The 19269-nt window shown below is 40.1% G+C and overlaps 1 protein-coding gene across 5 annotated transcripts in view; it reads left to right on the forward strand.

Moving 5' to 3' along the window:
* Window positions 1-17639, forward strand: part of LOC149813867 (Plastid-lipid associated protein PAP / fibrillin family protein) — a 30171-nt gene extending 12532 nt beyond the window's left edge. Inside the window, exon 4 of one of the 5 annotated variants that reach the window (XM_089991496.1) lies at window positions 17250-17639. The gene's annotated coding sequence lies outside the window, so the exon portion shown is untranslated. Of the gene's footprint in view, window positions 1-6500; window positions 7003-9189; window positions 9422-17249 lie in introns of those variants that run through there. The other 4 variants (XM_089991495.1, XM_089991491.1, XM_089991492.1 and 1 more) reach the window with 4 other exon arrangements.
* The last annotated feature ends 1630 nt before the right edge of the window (window positions 17640-19269 follow it).

The raw sequence follows: 19269 nt of genomic DNA on the forward strand, positions 1-19269 counted from the left end.
AGCAAAGCATTGGAAAGACACCATCAAGAGTGAAATAGACTCCATTATCTCTAATGGTACTTGGGAACTGGTTGACCTCCCTCGTGGTAGTTCCACAATTGGGTGCAAGTGGATCTTTAAGAAGAAGTTGAAACCAGATGGATCCATTGACAAGTATAAGGCGAGACTGGTTGCCAAGGGGTTCAAACAAAAGGAAGGAATAGACTATTTTGATACCTATTCTCCGGTTACCCGGATGACCACTATCAGAGTGCTTATTGCACTGGCTTCCATTTATGATCTCTCAGTCCACCAAATAGACGTGAAGACCGCTTTCTTTCATGGCGATCTTGAAGAAGAGATCTATATGGATCAACCCGAGGGTTATGTGGCTCCTGGTAATGAAGATAAAGTTTGTATACTTGTTAAGTCATTATATGGACTGAAACAAGCCCCTAAACAATGGCATGAGAAGTTTGATAATATTATATTATCATTTGGCTTTGTTGTCAATGAATCTGATAAGTGTTTTTATTGTAAAGTTAAAAGTGATGGTTGTATTATTTTATGCCTGTATGTAAATGATATTCTACTGTTTGGTTCCAATATGAGAATTGTTAATGAGACAAAGTCGTTTCTTAGTAGTAAGTTTGATATGAAGGATATGGGTGTTGCAAGCGTGATCTTAGGCTTAAAGCTGACTCGTTCAGCTGAAGGGTTAACCATTTCTCAATCTCACTTTGTCGAGAAAGTACTTGTAAAATTTGGTTATAACCAAGGGAGATCTGTAGCAACTCCATATGACCCTTCTATCCCTCTTCATAAGAATACGACTGGTGTTCCTGTGTCTCAATTGAGGTATTCCCAGATTATTGGAAGTTTGATGTATCTAGCAAATTGCACTAGACCGGATATTTCGTTCTCTGTGACAAAGTTAAGTAGATACACAAGTTGTCCAAATCACACTCATTGGAAGGCATTGGACAGGGTACTTAGATACCTGAAAGGAACCATTTCCTTGAGTTTGCATTACAAGAGATTCCCTGCGGTTCTTGAGGGATATAGTGATGCAAGCTGGATAGCCATGAACTCTGGCAGTTATGGCGTGACAGGGTATGTATTTACCTTGGGTGGCGGCGCAGTCGCCTGGAGATCAGTAAAGCAGACCATCTTGTCTCGGTCTACTTTTGAAGCTAAACTCTGTGCTTTAGATGTTACAAGATTGGAAGCTGAATGGTTAAAGGGACTTCTTGAGGAACTTCCTTTAATGTGCAAGTCAATTCCTGCGATATCTGTACATTGTGACAATATGGCCACAATTGCAAAGATTAAAAGCACAAAATATAACCAAAAGCAGAGGAGACACATCCAAGTCAGAATAAAATCTGTAAGGGAACTGGTGTCTCAGTTAGTGGTTGCTGTGGACTATGTTGGATCCAAAGAGAACACAACTGATCCATTAACGAAAGGACTAGATAAGTCTTTAGTCCTAAAATCCAGAGAGGGGATGGGACTAAAACCCATCAGTAGTTCATCTACAGTAGCAACCCAACCTATCTGAGTGGAGATCCCACAAAGTAGGTTCAATGTGGTAATAACAAGCTGTAGGGTGAACTGGATAGCACCTTATTAAAGATGATACTTTGTATCTGTGTCTGTTCCCCTGTTTACTCTGGAAAGGTGCTGTAGCTGCAAGTTAAGGAAGAGTTAAAACTCTGAATGGGTTCAAAGCCTTCTAGGCGAGATGTTAGCAGTGCATCTTTGGAGAAGCCCATCTATGTGAGTGTGACTGTGTGGCCGCAGTTCAAGGAATTGGGTTATTCCTGAAGTCACTCATGAAACAGGATTCGGGCGCATGGCCTTTAACGCGCCGCCCCTAAAGATTACAACCAGAACCTTTATCATGTTGTTGCTGATGGACACTCCTACACCAAAGGTTCAAGTTCAAGACTTCAGTTCACTTCGTTCCTGTGGGGGTAAAGTTAGTCAACTAAGGTAGTGGTTCAAACCGGAAGGTACCATTGCTGAAAGCATGATATGTCCTGTTGCAGATTGTCTCATCTTGCATCTTGGTTTCCTCCCGTTTCGTTCTTTGAATTTGTGGGGGAATGTTAGGTGTAAGAAGGAAGGTAGAGAGAATTCAAAGGAGAAACTGGGCTGTTTTGAAAGAGGTGGTCTTGATGAGGTGGAATAGTCCCATATTGCTTTTGCTTGAGTTTTCTGAGAGCTTTATAAGCAATTAGTGAACTCATACACTTGTTCCTGAGAACAAGGGAGTGGGATGACCACCACACACACGCGCGCGCGCGCGCGCCCGCCCGCCGTGCCGTGTCGGGCCGGGCCGGGCCGGGCCGGGCCGGGTTCGGGTAATTGGCCCTTTAGGGCCATATCCAATCAAGACAAATATCTTTTTACCCAAAGTTTCTTTGGCTTCGGTAATGGGTTATGGGAATGGATAACGGGTCACGACTCCTCGGATTCCGTGCCCGTTATGGAACTTCGGATTCCGTAACGGATCTCGATCTTTCGAAGTCCGTTAACGGATCACGTCCCCTCGGATTCCGTAACGGGCTCCTTCCACGTTTCATAACCGTTCGTGGGTTATAAAAGCGTGGTCAGGGGTGGGGTTACGGATATGCTGAGACAGGCGATTTTCTGAAGGAGAGTTCTGCGATTTCCCATCTCCCCTGTTACTCTCTCTCTCTCTTTCCTGTGAGTTTTTCCGAAAGGGTGGTTCTGCAACTTTGGTTCGAAGAGGCTGTTTTCGAAAGACGATCCGCCGGAGTGCACCGTTCGGTTCGTCGTGGCTATTGTATCCTGGGGGAAGGACGCCGGACCCTGATTTGCACAGTATGTGGAGGCGAATCTTCTCTAAGGGGAGTACTTTCGTACGCCTTAGCCTATTACATAAACTAAACATGTTCCTGTTGTGTTCTTTATGTTCTATGCATCTGTTTAATCTTATGCTGTTGTCTGGATTTTGGTCTGATGCGGAAAATGCCATGCTTGCTCCCTGTTACTATTTCGGTCGTCTGTTAATCATGTTATTTACACTGTTGTATTTCTTGATTTATTTCGTGTTTTATATCATGATGACGATTGTGAAACTGTGTGATCTGAAAAATGATCCAACACAACCCACTAGAGAAGACCAAAGAAAAGGAAATTAAAAGGGAAAAGACCCCTATGTTAACCCACAAACTGTCTGTTGAGGGAAAGACTTAAAGAAAAAAGGGATAGAAAACACGAACTATGCCTGCAAAAAGAAAAACTAATACCACTATTTGGAAGTGAAGCTGTTATAAAAACAAACAAATAAACAAATTGGTAGCAGAGAGAAAAAAAACCTTGACTGTCTTCAACTGGCTCTATTTTTGATAAGAAAAATGAAAAATCCTTGATTGAGAGAGAGGAAGTGGGGTGACACAACCTCTCAGGGAGGGGGAGGGCAGAGGGGTAGAGATTGTGAAAGAGAGAGAGAGAGGGAGAGATTAGGGCATAATGAGGGCACCAGTGCCCACCCTCCCCTTAAAGTGGCTCCACGCCTGCTCCCAAACATGGCCTTCAAGGCACCAGTCATTTCCCTTTTCCCATCAAATTTAAGGCCCCGTTTGGATGACATTTCTAAAGACTTTATTTTTTTTTTAAAATTACCTTTTAAAACAAACTTTAACCAGAACTTGACTTATAGTGCCTACTGAATATTAGTGATGTTTGGATGACAAAAAAACATTTTGTCATATCTTTCACTCTCTCTACACCATGGTGTAGCCCTAGCCAGTAGCCCTAGCCACCACATGGTTTCGTCCCGTCTCTTGAGGTGGGTATGTAGAAAGGAGTGAATCCTTTCAACCCTGGGTGAGATTAACAATCTCACCAGCATTTACAACCACAAATCCCATTCCTCTGTGGGTCCCAGTATTGAGCTATAGTAAAGCCGGGCGGGGTTTGTTGTTGGAAATGCTGGATGAGGTTGCTAATTTCACGTAACGTTTGATAGGATCTGCTCTCATAAAAAAGGGGGTCAGCCATCTTTCTTTAAGAGCACCACCACCGCAGTCAACAATTACACCACAACAGCTACACTAAAGTGGCAGCAACTATTATCATGCCCGGCCACATCCTCATTGATTCCTCCCTAAACTCCAACCTTGTGTCAATTGCCATCGGCGGAAGCGGTAGTAGCCCTTCACCCACATTTGCAAAAGGAACAACAGCTCTTGAAATGCCCCAAAGGGCTTTGGCATAGTGGGATGGGGCTAGGGGTGGCAATTTCTGACACGACCCATCAACCCGCTTCTTAGGCGGGTTCGTGTCGCTTAACCCGTTTAATAAACAGGTCGGTTTCATGTTAGGGGTATGCCAACCCACCAACCCGTTTAATAAACTCCAAGACCATATCCGCCATTAACCAAAAATGTAGGGAGAAAAAGGAAAACACACCAAAACAAGTGGCTCTGACTCACGAGAAGAACAGGTTTTTCTTCATGGCATTAATTTATTCTGCCCGCAGTAAATATCAATCCACCGCCTCAAGGACCAAAACGGTGATCGTTAATATTATTTTAGCAACCAGGGTTAAATCCAAACCCCACCTTGGGTTACCATATCCTCCTTCCTCGAGCCAATATATTGAGACGACCCTCCTAGTAGGTTTTTTGCATTTTAGAGTTGCAGAGCGACACTTCCGCCACCGCAACTTGAAACCCCTTAAAATCCGCCACCCCTTCAACCGATAACCGCACCAACCTTTTTTTGAACCTCTTTCCAGTGCGTGTGAGCATAAACAACCATGTTGGGAGATACCATTGTGGTGAACCACGCACCACCATGATCGCTCTTTGGCTCATTCCTGAGCCCATACTCGTCGGGATCCCCCCGTGTGCTCACCCTCCCAGTAAGCGGCGTGACCATCCCCCACAGCCAAAACCACCTGGTCCACGACATCTTTGCAGGTGGCTCCCCTGAGACCGGCTGCTACAAGGACTCGCCTGGGGACATCACTGTCGTCCACGGCGCCCCCAGGCTCACCCTCGACCCGCTCCACAATTGCGCGGGGATCGCAGCGATCGCTACCCTCCAGGCCCTCGGTGTCCGGTCTGTCGGCATCTCGGTCTCGCTGAAGAAGGGGCTCCCTCTCAACATCGGCCTCGGCTTGAGCACGACCAGTGCCGCCGTCGCCGCTTTTGCCGTGAACGCCCTCTTCGGCGGCTGACTCTCCGGCCTCGACCTCGTCCTCGCCAACCCGTTTACCCGCCTGCTAACCCGCCAACCTGTTTACCCGACCCGACCCGTTTATTAAATGGGTTAACCGTGTTGGGTCGAGTTACCCATTTAATAAATGGGTCGGGCTCGTGTTTGCCACAGCCGACCCGTTTAATAAACGGGTCGAGTTCATGTTGAGGCATGCTGACCCGCCAACCCGACCCGCCAACCCGACCCGATCGGCACCCCTAGATGGGGCCTAGGCTACTAGGAAGGCGGTCTAGGTTCAAATCCCATGGGCATCATCTTTTGGCAAGTGAAAGCATGATGACTCCATGGGGAAGCCCACGGAGTTTTAAGTTGTGAGGACAGTGATGACAGGCAGAGCCAGCCCGGCTAGGTCTATGATACCGAGGGCAGTTTCTGTCTAAATATATAAAAAAAGAAACTTTTGAAACACAACCACCATCCTGTGAACCCTATTGCTCGAGTAAGCAACTACGCTGAGTCCTCAACAACAGGAGTGTGCATCACCATTCGAATCCAAAGGTGCAGTTGCAACGGCCTCACCGGCCACGGCGACCACCACAGACACGTTGGACACCCAGCTATCGAGCCTTCCCTAATCTAATGGCTGGAAATTACCGGTCGATTAACCTCTTGTGCCCAGGAGAATGAGAACGAGTGACTCTGAATAAACATCGCTTTTTTAAAACATTTGTCAACAAAAAGTTTGACAGCCAACCACCTCAAAAAACTATTTCCGAAAATGCTGTTTCAGGCGTCAACCAAACGGCCGCGTTTGTCTGCTGTGAACGAGGCTTTGCAGCAACACTTGCTGCGGAAACAAAGTCGGACCCCAGTGGGAAAACCTTTCAGCGGAAAGGAGGGGTCCTTGCGTTGAATCAAGGGCCTCTTTGCTCTGTTTGTCTGACCATAGTACCGTTTCTGCGGAAAGCCCCGACTATATGTGACAAACGAACTTGGCCTAAAGCTCTTTCTTTTTTTTCCTACCTAAACTGTCGAAACAAAATCGGTTGTCAGTGACACGTAAAAAAGTGCTAAAATATGAGTGTTTCTGTAAGAACATTTTTTTGGGGGGAGTGATAATGACAAGAAAATGTTATGCTTCAGACGTTCCGTTACAGGTTTAAGGTACTTTTTTTATGACAAGAGCAAAATCTGGTTTTTGGTAAAACTTGACAAACCAATTTAAGCAAGCTGTATGGATCACCAAAAACCTAGTTTCTGGTCACTCGTTGAGATATTGTGGCCAATGAAAAATGACACCATCTTGGCCATTTTCTGGTTGGTAGGTGACCGAACTCACAAAATACACAAAAAAAGAAAAAAGAGAGGAGGATGGTCAATTTCTGTTGGAGCAAGGGCAGCAGGAAGCAGCGGCAAATCAAACTTTTGATTGATAAAAAAAAAGGGAAGAGGAGGAATCGAGTGGCGTCTTTGAGGTTTGTTTTGGAGGCTTCAAGTTATAGAGGCAGATCTCTGTGTATGTATTTAGGGGCCAAGACCTTTAGATTTATAGCCTTCAGTTTTCTTCTCTCGGCTCAACAGTTAGTTGAGAGAATCACGGTGAGTCGAGGTTTTTGATAAAGATAAAATACGAATTTTGAAATGCTTTTATAAAACTGACTCTGTTTATCCACGAGCAGGCCTACTCATGGATAAGCATAACATGCAACACATGGCTACACGCACCATCATCTCTTATTTGGATATGAGACTGCTCAATTTGCTCCCACTAGTGTAAGCTTCCTTGAACTGATTATGGATTTTTCATTAAGAATTTCTTTTGTAATCATATGTATCTCAATCTCATACAGGCAATGTGCTTGGTAAACAAGTCTTCTGAAATATCTTTTGTTAAGGGATCAACCACCATATCCAATGTAGGAAGGTAGTCAACAAATATTTCATTATTTTCAATCATATCATGTATGTAGTGATATTTTTCATTAGAGCAATAGTAGCTTGATTATCATAGTATATCTGTACATGTTCACATACTAGATCTATCTTTAAGTCTTTCATGAATCTGTTGATCCATACTACAAATGACGTGGTTGCATTACACGTGATATACTCAGCCTCTTGAGTATGCTGAGCCACACAACCCTGTTTCTTATAGGACCAAGCAACAACTCCTCCTCCAAAGAGGAAGATTAGCCAGAAGTAGATTTGTTGTTATCTTTGCACCTTGCAAAGTCAGCGTTAGAGTATCCGATCAAGTCAAGGTTGTCAGCTTGAAAACTCAGTTATAAGCCTTTAGAACCTTTTAAGTATCAAAATGTCCTCTTAACAGCTTGCCAGTGAGGCCATATTGGATTACTTTGATATCTGCTAACAATACCTATTGCGAAACTTATGTCAGGTCTTGTACATAGCATCACATACATTAGACTTCCAACAACATGAGCATAAAGAATTTCAAGTCTTTGTTGGCCCTCACCAGGACAATCACTCAGCGGCGGAGCCAGGGGTGGGTGGTCGCCCACCCCAGAATTAGAAACTGAGTCGACTTGGGACTCGGTCGAGTCAACTTGACTCGATGCCCAACCCCGAGTCTATTGCGACTCAATTGAGTCAGGAGTCAGGACAATTCAAAAAATTAGGGATTGAGGGATTGAGGTTTTCCATTTCATTTTTAGTGTTTCATTTGTGCTGCTGCTTCACCCATTCCCACCCCTGGTGCCGACATAAAGAAGCATCAATGCCGTCATGTCGAAACGTCGGACTGCCGAACCGCCGGTTGAAGGCTTGAAACAGGTCGGTATCTCTCTCTCTCTTCCCCTTCTTCTTCTTTCTTCTGTTCTCTTTCATGTTTTTGGATTTGTTATATGTAAAGAGCTAAACAAGAAATACACAAACACCATCTGGGTCAGATGGTGTTTGTATATTTCTTGTTTATATTCTTCTAAATTTTGAGTAACTATTAATTTCTTTTTCATACAAATCTCTTGGTCTTTTCTTTCTGATTATGTTTTGATTGTGATTCTTTAAATCCCTTAAAGCCAATAATACAGACTTTGCCAAAAAAAATTCCTTGTTATTGCTGTTGTCGTTCCTTTTTCTTTCCCCCTTCTTTGGTTACTGATTTTTGTAGTCACAGGCTTAATGTTTCTCTTCTAAACCCTTCAGATGATGTGATTTTCTTGAAACGTGCGGAACTTGGATAAATTTTTTTTATCTTTTTAATGATTTGGCATTACTTGCTAGAACTTGCGAATTGAAAATTGGTTTTCCTTTTATGTTAGTTTCCACCTTGGTTTCTTTTCTTTGTCTATAATGTTCTGACTGAAGTAACTTTATGTTCTCCTAATGCCAATACAAATCCTCTTCCTACAAATTTGTGAATCAACCAACATGTGGCATTTAAGGAAAGTCCGTGTAATGTGTATTTCACAACATATCCATGGAGGCTTTTCGATGAACACACTCGTGGAAGTTCTCTCAAATAAGTTTTTCTGAATGCCAAACATATATTGCAACTTTTGATGTATTGTTGGTCTTTTCCAATTATAGCTCGTCCCCTGTCAACTAGCTATGGAATGAGGTGTCTATAACTTTTGAAGAGCTAAGGCCTGTTGCTTATGTATTTTTACTTATAACTTGCCCCCCTCCCCCTAGTGGCTCTTTCATCTTCAGAACTTCACTTTAACAAAACTTTAAAGTAGATTGTAAATTATTTATATATACATGAAGAGTTGTTTGGATCAAAGTGTCAACTTTGAGTTATTTGAACTCTTCGTTCTTATTATAGATTTAGGATATGCGGGTAGCTTTTATTCTAATTGGGGCGAATGAACTGTAACTATGGTAGGACTGTGGTCATTAAAAGTAAAATGTTGATAGGGTAGGTGATTGATATCCATAGAGTTGCATCTCTTTTACCTGCAAATGCTGACTAGTTCCTTCGAGATAACAGATGAATTGTTGTATTTGGTATGAAGGTAGAGGAGGTTTCTTACTTGAAATTTCTTTATGCAGGCTTTGACATTGGGACAAGACTCTGGTCATTCTTCTTGATAGAGGTAAACTGATTATTTCATGTAAGAGGAAGATCTAGAGATCACATCAGGTTTGGACTTTGGAGAATTTTATGGTACCTGCTGCCACCTTCTCTAGAATTTTACTTTCACTTGATGATTGAGAGCTTTAGATTCAGTTCATATCATGTTGTTGAAACTCATTGCTTAGTTACAAAACATTGTTTGATACCTAGCCTCATAGAAGATTGTCATTTTCATTTTGCTCGATCCTTTTTTGCAATGAGATTTAGCTCATAGAATATTGTCTGATTTTTTTTTGTTGCATAGGAATGAATAAGTTTATAATGAAAAGGTCAATCTTTGATAAATCTTCTGTAACTCGAGAAGAAGAACCAAGTCAGAAAATAAGCAAAACAGAAATTGATGAATCAGAGTTACCTGCAGACCCTGCACTTCATCCTTCTATTTCTAGTTATCATCCTAATATCCAAGATAATGTTCGTAGAACATATATGATTCGAGATCCTTGTCAACCTCGCGATTGTACGTTTCAACTAAACCACCAAAAATGAAGGTTCATTCCAGCTTGATATGATGATTATAAGGATTGGTTGGAGTATAGTACAAGTAAGCATAAAGCATATTTTTTGCAGTGTTATCTTTTCAGGCCAAAAAGCACAAAGAAGATTAGTGCAAAGGCATTCGTATCTAAAGGATTTGATAACTGGAAAGACAAGAAGAGGTTTGATAAACATGTTGGAAGCTCTAACAGTTTTCACAATTCAGCATGAATGAAGTGTCAAAATTTGATGCAACAAAAACAATATATTGATGTTATACTTTATAAACAAAGTGTTCGATAGAAAGATGAATATAGACTTCGCCTTTGAGCAACTGTTAATGCAATCAGATACTTGTTAAGTCAAGGATTGACATTTTGAGGGCATGATGAAACTGACGAATCTCTTAATAGAGGAAATTTTATTGAGTTGTTGAACATATTTGCAAAGATCAATAATGACATAAATAAAGTTGTATTGAAAAGTGCTCCAGAAAATAATAAATTGATATCTTTTGATATACAAAATGATATTGTTAAGGGTGCTTCTATACAAACCACAAATGCTATTATCATGGAACTTGGAGATACTTTTTTTTCTATTTTACTTGATGATTCTCGTGATGTATCAACTAAAGAACAAATGACTATTGTTTTATGGTTTGTTAATGAAAAAGGTTGAGTGGTTGAGCGATTTCTTACTCTTGTGCATGTTCTTGAAACAAATTCTATGTCACTCAAACAAGCAGTTGAAGAAGTCTTTTGTAAAAATAAATTAAGCATATCAAGTTTCAATGGCATGCTTGAGTCCAAAGAATTCTTTTTCTTCTTTTGATAAAGATAAGTTGATTTGTCTTGCTGAGCTTTACCCTAAGGACTTTTCTAGAGTAAACATAATTAGACTTGAAAATCAATTGGATATATATATATATATATATATATATATATATATATATATATATATATATATATATATATATATTGCAGAAATGTGAAACAATGATCAATTTTCAAGTTTAAAATCTTTAGCAGAGCTAGCAGAGATGATGGTAGCAACTCAAAAGCACATTGTATTTTCTCATGTGTAATTGATTAAGTTGGCATTAACTTTGCCAGTTGCAACAACAAGTGTTGAAAGAGCATTTTCAGCTATGAACAATATCAAATGTCGTCTACGTAATAGAATAGGAGATGAATGGATCAATGATGCTTTGGTTACTTACATAGAGAAGGAGACATTTGATACCATCAGTGATGATGCAATTATGAATTATTTTCAAAATATGAAAAATAGAAGATGCCAATTATAAAATTTTCATGAATTTAGTTGTTTGTATTTCTTAAGTGAACAATCTTTTTTTTAGTTTAAAAGTACAATTTAAGGTTTTATCTTATTATGTTTATAAATTTAGTTGTTTGTGTTTGTAACAATTGTTATTTTAATTCAAAGGCTTATTTAAGTTTTATCTCTCTGCGAACGATTGTTCCTCCAACAAAAAATTTCTGGCTCCGCCACTGGTCCAAATAAATGGATCGTCCTTCAAGACCATAGCATTGTCCTCGAGACCCGAAGTCTGCCCACCCAACGAAAAACTTCTGGCTCCGCCACTGCAATCACTCTTACTCAAGTTTACTCCTTTAGCAACAGGAGTCCCAAGGAGTTTGGAGTCATGCATTCTATATCTCTTCAGAATATAGTCAATATATATTTCTTGACTTAGACAAAGAGACCTTGAACCTCTGTAGCGGGTGATTTTAATTTCCAAGATATAAGAGGCTTCACCCATATCCTTCATTTCAAAGTTGGTATATAATCATTTCTTTGTGTTGACTCTCATTTCACTATCATTACCAGTCAACAGGATATCAGCAACATATAATGATAGGATACATAATAGACTCTCACTTTTCCACACATATACACAGTGGACTAACTGATTCAGTACTTATCCAATCTTTGTTATGGCTTTGTGAAAAGCCAAATACCACTGTCTTGGTGATTGCTTTAGACCGTACAAGGATTTTTTTAATTTGTACCCTTTATCATTATTTGTCACATAACCTTCTGGTTGAGTCATATAAATAACTTCTTTTAAGTCACCATTAAGAAAGACAGTCTTTACATCCATCTGCCATATATATGCCCATATCATAATGAGCAGCTATGGATAATAGTATCCTGATGGATGTAAATTTAGCAATTGGTGAATAGATTTTTGTATAATCAATTCCTTTTTTTTTTAGAAAAACCTTTTGCAACAAATCTTGCTTTAAACTTGTCTATAGATCCATCAACTTTATACTTTTTCTTAAGAACCCATTTACAACCAACCAATTTTCTTCCTTCAGAAAGTTCAGTTAATTCCCAGACTTGGTTCTTTTCGATGAATTCAATTTCTTCATCCATAGCTCTTTTCCATTCTGATGCATCTTTCAAATTAATTGCATCAGTATATGAGAGATTATCGGTCATTTCATCAAGGTCTACAGAGTAGCAAAGTTTCTCACATAAATAACATAGTAGTCATCCGAATAGGATAGAGGAGCTCTAGACCTTTTATGACCACTTAGTCCTTGAGAAGTAGAGGGTTCAGAATCAGTTGGTTCATTGCCTAACTGTTCCACAGTTGGTTCATTACGTAACTATTCATCTTGATCATCAAGATCATCCATCAAATCAAATGGATCCTCAATTGGATCATTGAATTCATTGTTGAGATTTTCTAGAAACTCAACATCTCTACTTTCAATTAGTCCAATCTTTGGTGGTACAACATGTAGCCTTTTGATCCTTTTGGATAACCAATAAAGATACACCTTGCAGATCTGTTATCCAATTTATCCATAGTTGGATCTAAGATCTTTACATGAGCTATAGATCCTCATCTCCTAAGATGTTTTAAATCTGGTTTCATACCAGTTCATCTTTCATATGTAGTTGTTGGGACAGTCTTGCAGGACACTCTATTTAAAGTATATATAGCTGTATTTACAACTTCGCCCCAAAAAACTTTGGGTAGTTGTGCACATGCTAAAATGGATCTAACCATGTTCAAGAGGGTTCTATTACCCCTCTCAACATCACAATTTTATTGCAGTGTTTTTGGCACGATTCTTTCCCCATAGTGCCAAGATCCTTGCAATAATCACAAAATTCATTTGAGGTGTATTCGCCACCTCTATCAGATCTTATAATTTTAATGTATCTCTCAAGTTGTCTTTCAACTTCATTCTCGTATTCCTTAAAATTTTCAAGTGCTTCAGATTTGAGTATGATAAGATACAAGTATCCATATCTTGAAAAATCATCGATAAATGTTATAAAATATAACATGCCACTATGTGTTTGGACTCTAAATGGTCCACAAATATATGTATGAATTATCTCTAATAATTTGGTGGCTCGTATAGCATTAGGTGAAAAGAGTTTTCTTACCATCTTTCCATATATACAGGACTCACATTTTTCGAAGTGAGATTCATTAATTGTGCCAGTGTTTTCATTTTCTTTAGGCTTATATGCCCAAGTCTTTTATGCCATGTATTCAGATCAATAATTAAGGCACAATCAATATAAGAGGAAAATTTGTCTTTATTATCACATAACTTAAACATGTCAGGTTCTTTGTCAAACTTTTCTTCAAACAGTATCCTACCATGTTTTTTCATTGTGACATTTTCTGAGACAAAACGGACATCAAAGCCTTTTCCAGTCAAAGCTGGTACAAACACAAGGTTTCTTCTCATTGATCGGATATAGAGAACATTTTTAAGTAAGACACTAGTCCCTCCAACATTGAGTATGTAAGACTCGATTTCTAATGCATCACTATAGGAGTTATTGCCCATGTAGACCTTGTGCTCTCCTAAACCCAACTCTTTGAGATCCATGACTCCATCAATAGACTTGGCAATGTGGCCCATCTTGCCACACTTGAAACACTTGACTTGCGAGCCTTTGTTGCCTTGAGGTTTGAAACCTGCATTTTGCTCTTTGTAGAACTTGTCATTACCATTCTTCTTAAAGGTGTTATGTTTAAATGGTACTCGGCTATTGGATGGTGTGTCTTGAGCCACCACCAACTCGGTATTCTTTTTTTTAGCCATATGTTCTTGCTCTATGGCTAATTGTAAGGGCAACTCGGTCAGGTTTAGGTTCTTTGAGTTCAACATCAATGTAACTGTCACCATTTTCCACGAATGTGGGAGACTATTTAGTATAGTGGACACCTACATTCTGTCTGGAATGACATATCCAACAATGGCTAGGTCTTTAGCCATGACCAACATCCTATTCACCTGGTCTACTATACTTTCACTTTCTTTCATCCTATGCGAATTATATTGTTCAAGTAGTAGTTGAATATAGACTTCAGATATTGTATCATACTTTATGGCGATTGCCTCCATCAACTCTTTGACGATCTTATAGTCTTCAAAGACCGTAATTAGGTCATCGTCTATATAAATGAGCATAATTGTTCTGGCCATTAGGTCATCCTTTTAAAAAAATTTGAACTTATTAATATCATCTTGGGTTGCTTCGACAAATGGTTTGTTCATAGATGTGTTCAGGACATATTCTAGACCTTCGAGGGTTAAGGCCAAGGGTATCCGTCTTTTTCAAACCGAAAAATTAGTCTCATTCAGTTTGTCGATTTTGGTTAGCTCAGAAGCACAGACTCGACTTGTCATTTTATACTAAAGTATATTGTTTTATTATTTTATGGCAGGTCAGCATAAAAGAACAAATAAAAAATAATAATAAAAGATTTCTGTCAGGCTAAAAAATGAAAATAGAATTTAAAACAGGTCTCTGTTCGCGAGACAAAATAATTTCAGGCCTTAAAATGGAATTTAACAGAAACCAGGAGCTAATTAGTAATAAAAAAAACTTATTTCTGCAAAACTGAAACTGCTGCGGGTACTGATTTGGAATTAAGTCTAATTTTGAATATTTTTTGGAAAGTTCAACCAATGCAAGCATGTTTTTGAAATTTTTCAAAAAAGTAAAAATGGGGCGGGTTACAAATTTAAGAATTATAACAGCCTTTTTGAAAAAACACATAAAATTCTGAGGCAAAAAGGTCTTTTTGCCCACCGGGATATAAAAACCTCAAACCCTTTCAAAAACTTTATTTCGATAGGGGGTTTCTCTCTCCTCTTCGTCGGAGCTCCAGAGCGACCGAAAAGACCGAAGAGTTTTCGACCGTTCTCTGGCGGCGACAACCCAACTCTGTGGTTGGGTTTGCTCATCTCGATGTAGGCTCCCTCTGCGCACAAACTCGGGGCCAAACAATGGTTGAAAACTGGTTTTTCGGTAACTTAGGGTTTATTCTCAAGTTTCCTTTTTGCCTCCTGTGTTCGGTCTCTTGAGTTTCTACTGTTTCTCTTGTTCTATTTTTGTGTTTGTTCTATGATTTGATATTTGTAGGTTGTTGTTCGGCCACTGAGGGTTTTACCCTCTACAGAACCGAGAGCACAATGAATGATGCCAGAAGGGAGAGGGCTTCTGTTTACAGAGCCTAGATCCACTCAGCGTTGTCGAAAAAATGGCAGTCGACCGACCTTAATCCAGCACTAAAAAACTTTATTTTTTTTTTGTTTACTGAGACAAACGGGGAAAAGACCGCCTCTTTCGTGAAGAAGCCGAGCCTCTGGTTGCCCTTTAGGGTTTTCAAAGACAGACAGGGAAAAGAAAATAAATGTCTCTTTCGTGAAGAAGCCGAGCCTCTGTTTGCCCTTTAGGGTTTTCAGAGAAAGAAAAAAAATGTAGAGGAACAAACTCACCAGTTAGCGCTTTTTCTTTCCCACAGGTTGGAGGCAGCACAACTTGGGGAGCGTTCTCGAACCACGGCGTTGATACCACTGTTGGAGCAAGGGCAGTGGAAGCAACTCCAGAAGAAGCAGAGGCATATCGAACTTTCAAGTGATAAAAAAAAGAGAAGAGGATGAAATAAGTGGTGTCTTTAAGGTTTGTTTCGAAGGCTTCTAGTTATAGAGGTAGATGTCTCTGTGTGTGCTTTTAGGGTCTGAGTCTCTTAGATTTATAGCCTTCGATTTCTCTGTATCGGCTCAACAGTCAGTTGAGAGAATCACGATGAGTCGAGGTTTTTGATAAAAATAAAATGTCAATTTTGAAATGCTGTTATAAAACCGACTCTGCTTATCTATGAACAAACCTACTCATGGATAAGCATAACTTGCACCACATGTGGTGAGCAACATGATCCCTGCCAATTTTTGGCTGGCCAGTGGCTGAAATATTGAATGGCAGTGGAAGGGGTGCCAAAATGGTGAGAAAGTAAGGGTGGTGGGTGTGTTGTAACCATTCAAAGGCGGCTCAAGAGAAGTTGAGGCACTAGGCGAAGCCTCCAAAATCTGACACCAATGGCTTGCTGCCCTTGCCCTTGCCCTTGCCCTTAACGCTCGAACCCATCACGAACCCGCGGAAGGCACAGAAGGCCAAGAGGTTGTTACCAAGGTCTCCGTTGCTGCACAGGCTTGGGAGCTCATGTTGATGGTGAACCTCCTGCCCCTCGACATGCTCAGCTTTGACTCCGTCAGGAGGATGCCGCTCTCCATCCCGCCACCCACTGCATTGGTGATGGGCTCGAACCAGTAGCTCAAAAAGTCGCTGCTCCAACGCTCCCGCCAGGCCTCCAGCTGCCCCCAAGGTTTCCACATTCCCTTTGCGGGCTGGAGGATCAGCCAGGCGCCGGGGTTCGACCGGCTCACACGGTCCAAGCCGGGGGAGGCCATGAACGGCGTCACCATCGACGCTGCCACTACTGGCGAATCGGAGAGGTTGTGGATCATGATAGAGCACCCCTTCCTCTCCTTAGAGGGGCATTCCCTGTCGTGACCCCAACCAGCTTCTAGATGAACTGCAAGGATCTGAAAAAAAATCCCACATTGCAAAAAAAAATGTGGTTTAGTTTCTACCTCATAACAAGAGAAGAGAGAGCACATAAAATGGAGAACAAAACCCAAGCTTTAGAGTTTAGAGAAGGCTGAAAACCTAAAAAAATCACGAACTTCAAAAACCAAAAGAACACAAGCAATTGATTGAACAAGAAAAAGGAATTTACGAACACTGGATCTGAAATTATTTCAAAATGGACAAGGGACGGTTCACACTTCCACAAATTTAAAACTTAGGCTTTGTTCATTTCAGAGGGAAAAGAGAAGAACCATTCACAAGATCTTCGTTTGATTCTCTAATATTAAACAGAATGTCGAAAAATTTATCTTACTAGCAAAATTTGGAAGTCCCTCCAAAATAGGGGTGGTGGCCTCAAATCTCAAAGAGACCAGCTGGCCCTGGAACGATCCCCCTGATAATTGGGTTGAAAAACGTGTGTGTGTTGCAAAACTAACCACCAAACCAGGTTTTTATGGTAAAACTTGGTTTGGCATAAAAAACAATGTTTTCACCTTGTTTTTTGGTGTCATCCGAACAGCCCCTGCCACATTGACTCTCATTGTTTTGGTGTTAGCCAGTATAATACTCCATGAATACTCCTTGCTTGTTAAGGATTTGGTTTCAACCATGCAGCAAAGGACGCACACATCCTGGTGTTGAAGTCATGATGTCTTTCATCTTGAATACCTTAATTCGACCTAGCTAGCCAGGTGTTGAGGAGACTTTGGGCACTATGTAAGAACTTCAGTTTCTGTATTAAAGCCAAACAACATAATCTTCTCTACTAAATTTTTGAGGTAAGGGTTCCTTGGGCTACTAAATTTTCCTTTTATTCTTCTTTGGTGAAAGTGAAGCCTCGGCTCATCATCTTTTGCAAACAGTAACACTTTGAAAGTGATGTACTTGGACATAAATATGATAGAAAATTTGAGGCATGGGATACATTGAGGTTCCCAAAATTCAATAGGCAGTGTGCTTGAATTCTGGCCCCACTTAGTGGTCTGTCAATTTAGTGATGTTACACAACTTACATTATTTTCTTCCTTATGGAGGGCATGCCTTTTGAGGTAAAGAACATGTTCCGTTTGGTGGGCACGAAGTAGCATGACGACATGTTCAATTTATGATCACAAATTTTTTGTTTGGGGGTTATGTTAAGGGAAAAAAAAAGACTTCATCAATCACTGCATATTGACTTGCCTTGGTTGGTAAAATCCTTGAGGTCCCCCACCCCCACCCCCACATCGGCAGTACACCCAGCTTCGACCTTTTGTCATGGAGACGCCAACTTGGGCTTAAAACTCGTGACATCCCTTCAACTTGGTGACATTCACTAAATGTGCAGAGTCCTTGTGGGCCACATCTTGATTGTTACTACTAAACAAAAAGCAAAAATAACTGTACTACCTCCTGAGAATAATGCTATTTCAATAAATAACCGATGTCTCAACATTCCTCTAATATTTATCCACTCTATTTTTACTGTGGTGGAATTTAGTTTAAATCCCAACCATGATTGTTTAGCTCACGAAGACTCAATGTTGTTAAAGAGCAGAAGTCATGCTGACCCTCTTCTCAAAGTTGCATGGTTAAACATTGATGACAAAAAAGAACTAAATAGACATATTTGCAGTTTTATTTTTTCTTGGATTCCTTTTAAAAAACTAGATTCACTAAATGTCTCAACTCAAATGGTTTGGGCCGAGTTTGACTAATTTAGAGCGAGTTTGCTGGTTTAGGCCAAGTTGTCGACCAGTTTAGAAAAAAAAAAGTCATTCTCAATTGGTGAATCGTTTGATACTTATTTTTGAAAGAGTCACTGAGTCAACTGAGTTGACTGAATGAGTTTGCCAACCTTGAAAGTCATGGTGATGGCAATGGTGATGATTGTGGTGGTGACAATGGTGGAGAAGTGGCGGTAGTGATGGTGATGGTGGATGATGGGGTGAAGTTAAAGCAAAGTAGTTGTAAAAAAGTCTTATAACTTAGATTTTTGTGGCAACTAAAGTGAGTTTCACGATTTTGATGTATAGGCGAATCTCAAAAAGAGTTTCGATGAAATGGTAAGTTTCTCTAAAATTGTATAGGTGAATCTCAGTTTCGCTAGCAATGAGTTTTGTTGAAGTGATTAGTTTCACTAAAACTGTATATGTGAATTTCAGTTTCTGTGGTGACGAGTTTTGCTGAAATAGTGAGTTTCACTAAAATTGTATAGATAAATCATAGTTTCACTGAAATGCTGAACTTCGCTGTTTTATGCTTTAGTGAAAAGGTAAAATGATAAAAAATGCCCAAATATTCAATTAAAATTGAGCTGGTGAATATTCAAATAGCATTATTCTTAGGGGTAGCATGATTATTTTTCAAAAAAAAAATGTTTATGTACAACCATAGGTAACCATGACATTTTTTTGAAAATTCTTAATTGAACATATCATTGAAATTGTGGGCACCATTTTATTTTATTTTATTTTTTGATATTTATCGAGGGGAAACCCTGGATCAGGTGATGGGGCCTGGGAAATACTGATGCTTTCCGTATGTCCCACCACAAGCTGTTAAAACCCCTTGATCTCCCCCTTGTCCACCAGGGA

This window comes from Nuphar pumila, chromosome 16 (assembly GCF_984573655.1).
Source record: "Nuphar pumila chromosome 16, dmNupPumi1.hap1.1, whole genome shotgun sequence".
Lineage (NCBI taxonomy): Eukaryota > Viridiplantae > Streptophyta > Magnoliopsida > Nymphaeales > Nymphaeaceae > Nuphar > Nuphar pumila.